General features: G+C 42.5%; 1 protein-coding gene across 1 annotated transcript in view; it reads right to left on the reverse strand.

The window, feature by feature from the left end:
* MUT (methylmalonyl-CoA mutase) overlaps nucleotides 1–2,264 on the reverse strand; it is a 36,455-nt gene extending 34,191 nt beyond the window's left edge. Inside the window, exon 1 of the mRNA XM_008071047.1 lies at nucleotides 2,056–2,264. The gene's annotated coding sequence lies outside the window, so the exon portion shown is untranslated. The remainder of the gene's footprint in view (nucleotides 1–2,055) is intronic.
* Nucleotides 2,265–6,000: the final 3,736 nt, after the last annotated feature.

Consider the following 6,000-nt stretch of genomic DNA (forward strand, 5'->3'; position numbering starts at 1 on the left):
CACAAACATATGGACTTCACAGCAACTTGGATGGATTAAGAGTCGATCATACTCACTGATCTATCACAGAAACAAAGAACAGAGTATCGTATGTTCTCACTCATAAGCGGACCTTGAACAATTATACTACTATAAGAAAGGAATTGGCAGTAGTGGGAAACTGTCAGGGGAGAGGGGGTGGGATTGGCAGTTGAGGGAAACTGCTAGGGGAGGGAGGGGCACACCTCATCAACAAGAGTACCTGCATAATAAAGGTTTGTAAACCTAATCCTGAATTGTACCCCACATCTTTATAACGAAAAAAGAGCGCCGGGCTCGGTGGCTCAGCCTGTAATCCTGCGCCTTTGGGAGGCTGAGGTGAGTGGATTGCCTGAGTCCACGGGTTCGAGACCCGCCTGGGCAGTGAGACCTCATCTCTACAATAAATCAGAAAATCAGCCGGGCGTGGTAGCGCATGCCTGTAATTCCGGCTACTTGGAAGGCTGAGACGGAAGGATCGCCGGAGCCCAGCAGGTCGAGGCTGCGGTGGCCGGGAGCCGCCACTGCACTCCAGTCTGGGCGACAGAGTGAGACTCCAACTCAAAAAAAAAGAAATTCATCAAACTGTACATTTATGTACGCTTTCTATAAGTATATCACATAAGTAAAAAGCTAAAACTTTGTTATGCATAGTTTCTTTTTTAAAAAAGGAGATAGGCTTTAAAAGTATTAAGTAAAAGAATCGGGACACAAAATTGTAAATGCAATGCGTCCGACTACATTAAAAGTGCATACAACAAAGTCTAAATGGAAATACAACAAAAACAACTTCCATTAGTTTTTAAAGCTATTATGGCTTTTATTCTATTAAATCCAAGGGGTCCTTGTCATCCACCTTTTTTACAAGTCATCCACTACATTTACTAGCTTAAAAGGTAGATGAGAAAAAATAATGAAATTACAACTAAACCATTTCAGTAGTAATATATAAAAGGTAATTTGAAAATGACCTGAGTCTAAACTGTTGGCAGGAAATATCACACTCATTTCACGTAAAATGCTTGTGGGCTATCCTAACCTGAACAAATGATAGGGAAGAGCCCTGTGTAATAGGAATTTCCTGAAAACCCCATGCAAAGTGGTGAAGGCTAGAAATAGACACCATTGTTAGATAAAAACACAACTACTGCTGATATCTATAAAACGTCTGAATTTTCTCAGAAGACCTATTAAGAGAGGGCTCAAACATCCAAAGAAGTAACATGCAAACAAATATGTTACTAAAATTAGAACGTGTTAAAGAGCAATGATGAAGCCCATCCCTATATCTCAAAAAAAAAAAAAAAATCTGTAAGAGAAAACATTTCTGAACCACATAACTTTCAAGTTTTGACTCTTGACATGTTCCACACTAATATTAATATTCCAAGAAAGTACTTCAATACTCAACCAATTTGGGTTGGAGATGAAAACATTAGGCATGCAAATTCTACTTAATATTAGCATAAGTAAATAAATACAAAAGTATATCGGAGAAACATCATCAAGTGGTTTAAAACTTTATACACAGTATCCGGGGCTTCGATCTTCTGAAAGACCACTTTCTTTCTGGACGAAATTGAGAACAAATTAATAATTTAAGCTTGTATGTCGATTCCTTGTCTTTCTTTCCTACTCCAGCTTCAGACCCAACCCTGTTTTCATACAACAATTATGTTTAGCCCCGCTAATGCTTAACGAAAACCCTAACAGTTACAACGGGCATAATCTAGAGAGGCGGCAGCCATGGAGCAAGCGCACCCCTCTGGAACCGTATAAGAAGTGACCTCTGCCTCCGGGACTTCGGAGTGCTTGGGTCACCATAGAAGACAGCGACATGGCTTTCCAGGGGTGCCTCCGAATTCCCAAAGACAACTCACAGTAGGAAGAGAGTGAGATCCCTTCACAGTAGGATGGGAAAGAAGAACGAAGCAAAGGACAGAGGAGTAGGGAAAGGACAGAGGCTCAAAGCTCAGGGGTAGAGGAGAGAGGAGCTAGAAGAGTGGAGGGATCTGAAAGGTACACAGTGCTACTCACTGGTCGACCTGTTTCGGCCTCCGCTGTGAAAGAAGGCGAATGGGTTTCCGTGCACCTCTCCTCACCTGTCAAGAGGTCCACACAGGTAGTCCCCCAGCCCCCTCCAAACACACACACACTGAGCAAACGCCAACGCCAGCCAGCCGAGTTGGGAGGCGTAGACCGACACCGCCCTCCCTCCAGCCAATCTGATCGCACTCTCGCGGCGCGCTCCTGATGACGTATCAGTACGGCTAGAGACCCGCCTCCCGGTAGCGGCGTTTCCGATTTTTTCCGCCCACTTCCGGTTATCGTGGGTGTTCGGTTGTTTGGGCGCGAAAGCTTCTGAACCCGGTTCCAAGAAGGGTTCGAGAGAAACCAGTGGTGGGTCGTGAATTTCACCCATTGGGTGGGTCCGAGTTGGGAGGTGAGTTTTGTGTCCAACTCATTTGTGGCAAACTCCGTGGTTTGTATTCGAGGAGTGTGGTGGGATTTTTGAAGGGGAAATGCCTGAAGTCCTAGCAGGCCGGCCGTTTGGGTCCGCGGATTGAGATACTTGATTCGCTAGGAAGAAGCGAAGCCACGCATTTTTCTTCCCCCTAGTCATCTTCATCTTCGTTCCTCAATCTCTCTCGCAGCCAGTAATGGAGCGAAGTGTAGCCTTAGAGACTAGTGTTTATCTGTGTTTTGCCAAAAGCCGTGCTCACTCTGTCAAATTGCCGTAAAGTTTTTAAGTTATTGCTCTCTAATTCTATACTCGAAAGGATTGCCAGTATGTGAACCAGATTTGGAGTAGCACTGAATGACATGAATTCGGTTGTACTGAGTAAAGGAGATCAAGAAAAAAAATGATTAACAGAACCAAACTGTAAGTGCCAAGTGAGAGACGATAAGAGCCCAAGACTTTTGGAGAGAAAATCAAGTTTGAGTGGTTAGAAAGACTTTGTGAAGGAGGTAGCTCGTGATCTTGAGAGGGAGAGAGCAGCTCGGGTAGAGGGTACTGTATGTGCTTGGGAGGCAGAGTTACCCAAAGTGTCTTCAAGAAACCATCAAATCTAGCTAGAGAGGGAGATTCAATTAAGGAGTAGTAGAAGAGAAGTAGGAAATCTAGGCAGGGTCTGACTTAAGAAGTATAAATGATCTGATAAACAGTTTGGATGTTACACATAGGTATTGGGGTGGGTTTGGTTTTGGTTTTGATTTTGGTTTTGGTTGAGGTGGGGTGTTGCTATGTTGCCCAGGCTGATTTCGGACTCCTGGGCTCAAGCAGTCTTGTCTCATCCTCCCAGAGTGCTGGGATTGCACACATGAACCACCTCGCACAGCCAGGATAGATTTTTTTTAGTCACTTGTTATGTGCCACATTTTGGGGTAGGGAGGGACTTGGCAGGCCTGGTTCCTGCCTTGTCCATGCAGTGTGAGCTGCAGCATTTTGACTTAGGCACATGTACCAGGTTAGCAAATAGCTGGGATCTCAACTAGGACTTTTGCCTGGGGTTTCAGTTCCTCTGCATGTTGGCCCTTCTCATATGTCTAGGTTCCAAGAACAAGTGTTTCCAAGCAAGAGGAAGTTGAAGCTGCCAGTTTCTTCATGCTTAGGCCAGTGAACTAAAACAAAATCACCTCTACCATTTACTGTTCAGCTACCACCTGCCAAGATTTAAGACAAGTGGACATAGACCCTACCTGTCATTATACTAGTGAGAAGGAATTTGTACCATTTTAAATCTAAATCTTAGCCATCACTTGCCCCCTCACCTGAATACTCTTATTCAGTTAACAGCCCAAGTTGCTGTACCTGTCAACCCTTTGAGGGAGAGGTCCACAGGTGAAAATGTCTCATAAGGATAGGTTTTTAAGTAGACGAAGTATAAGGACATAGATATCAAGTTGAGTGATTTAGGCATTTTAGAAGTAGAGCACATGATAGGAACTGGGCATAGAGTGAGTTGTCACATTGTTCAAGAGCATAGTAAAGTTATATCTTGACTTCCACTGCTTTTTATAACTGATCTGATATGTAGTCACTAAATGTAGTTTATGATCTTTCAGTTAATTCTTTCTCACTACTTTTTTTCAGTCTTGCTGAAAAAAAAAAACTTGAAGCTTTTGAAATTTGAAGGAATAGGTTTATCTAAAGTATCACCTTTAAGCCGGGCTCGGTGGCTCAGCCTGTAATCCCGCGCCTTTGGGAGGCTGAGGTGAGTGTATTGCCTGAGCCTGCGGGTTCAAGACCCGCCTGGGCAGCGAGATCTCATCTCTACAATAAATCAAAAAATCAGCCGGGCGTGGTAGCGCATGCCTGTAATTCCGGTTACTCGGAAGGCTGAGGCAGAAGGATTGCCGGAGCCCAGCAGGTCGAGGCTGCGGTGGCCGGGAGCGGCCACTGCACTCCAGTCTGGGCGACAGAGTGAGACTCCAACTCAAAAATAAATAAATAAAATATCACCTTTACTGTCTCTAAATTTGCTTTACTGTCTCTAAATTTGCATATATACTTAAACTATTAATATAATTCTGAATGTTTAGAAAGAATTGGTGACTAATTTATATATCTATACATATGCCTATAAAAATGTATATACACACATGTATATATGTATTACATATTTCCTTGTATACTATACCTAACTTTTTTTTTTTTGAGTAGTCATCTCACTGTGTCGCCCGGCTGGAGTGCAGTGGCATGCTCAACCACCACCACAGCCGCAACCTGCTGCACTCAAGTGATCCTTCCAAGTTACTGCAACCACAGGTGTGCATCACCACACCTGGCTAATATTTTGATTTTTTGTAAAGATGAGTTCTCACCAAGTTACCCAGGCTAGTCTCGAATCCTTGGACTCAGGCAATCCTCTCGCCTCCACCACCCAAAGTACTGGGATTACAGGCATGAGCCACCATGCCCAGCTGTACCTAACTTCTAAGCTATCTACTTCTTACTGTCTAGTGTAAGAATAAGTTACCAGTACCTCTATTCCCTATTTTAGAAATAAGTATGGTAATAAAGGACTACTAAAGAGGGAAAAGGAGTTATTCTAAATGTTGACATCACCATCCCTAACCCATGTCTGCTTTGTAGTCTGTGGGCGGACAGAGCAATCACATACTTCTGTACTCTTAAAATGCACATAGCCCTGATAGGATTGCAGTTTAGATCCTATGAATGGCAGACTATCACGTGAATTTCTACAACACAGATTGATGATATAATCCTAAAAATTATCACCTTTCATCTCTGGAAAAAATTGAGTAATGGTAAATCCATTACTTAAAATTAGAAGACCTGGGTGTTACTCCTCAAATTGACAGTATCTGTGATCAAATCATGTTTCTGTTTCTTGGATTTAAACATGTAGATAATGTTATTATATGAGGGAGCATAAGTATGAAATGCAAAAGCATTTTTAAATGATTTTTTGCCAGATGCGGTGTCTCACACCTATAATCCCAGCACTTTGGGAGGCGGAGCCTAAAGGATTGTCTGAGCCCAGGGGTTTAAGACCAGCCTGGAAAACTTGGCAAGACCTCATCTCTACAATAAATCAAAAAATTAGCCAGGTGTGGTGGCTTGCACCTGTAGTTCCAGCTACTTGGAAGGCTGTGACAGAAGGATCACCTGAGCCCAGCAGGTTGAGGCTGCGGTGGCCATGAGCATGTCACTGTGCTCCAACCTGGGTGACAAAGTGAGATTCCAACTCAAATATAAATACATAAATAATTTTTTAGAGTCATACAAGTCAAAGTGATTTTCAGGAATGACATAGAATTAAATGTCTATTTGATGAGAGCCAACGTTATTTGTTTTAATATTTTTTAACGTTTAAAAAAATATACAATACTACCCCTAAACTTTTATTAATGATTTTTTTAAAGGAGAATTCAGAACATTTTAGGTAGTCTTTTTAACAAAATATTGTGAGAGCCTTTAGCATTTTTTTGGTTTTTTTTCATCTTCACAGATTT

The sequence above is a fragment of the Carlito syrichta genome, unplaced genomic scaffold, assembly GCF_000164805.1.
Source record: "Carlito syrichta isolate Samal-C Ts95f unplaced genomic scaffold, Tarsius_syrichta-2.0.1 Scaffold314106, whole genome shotgun sequence".
Taxonomy (NCBI): domain Eukaryota; kingdom Metazoa; phylum Chordata; class Mammalia; order Primates; family Tarsiidae; genus Carlito; species Carlito syrichta.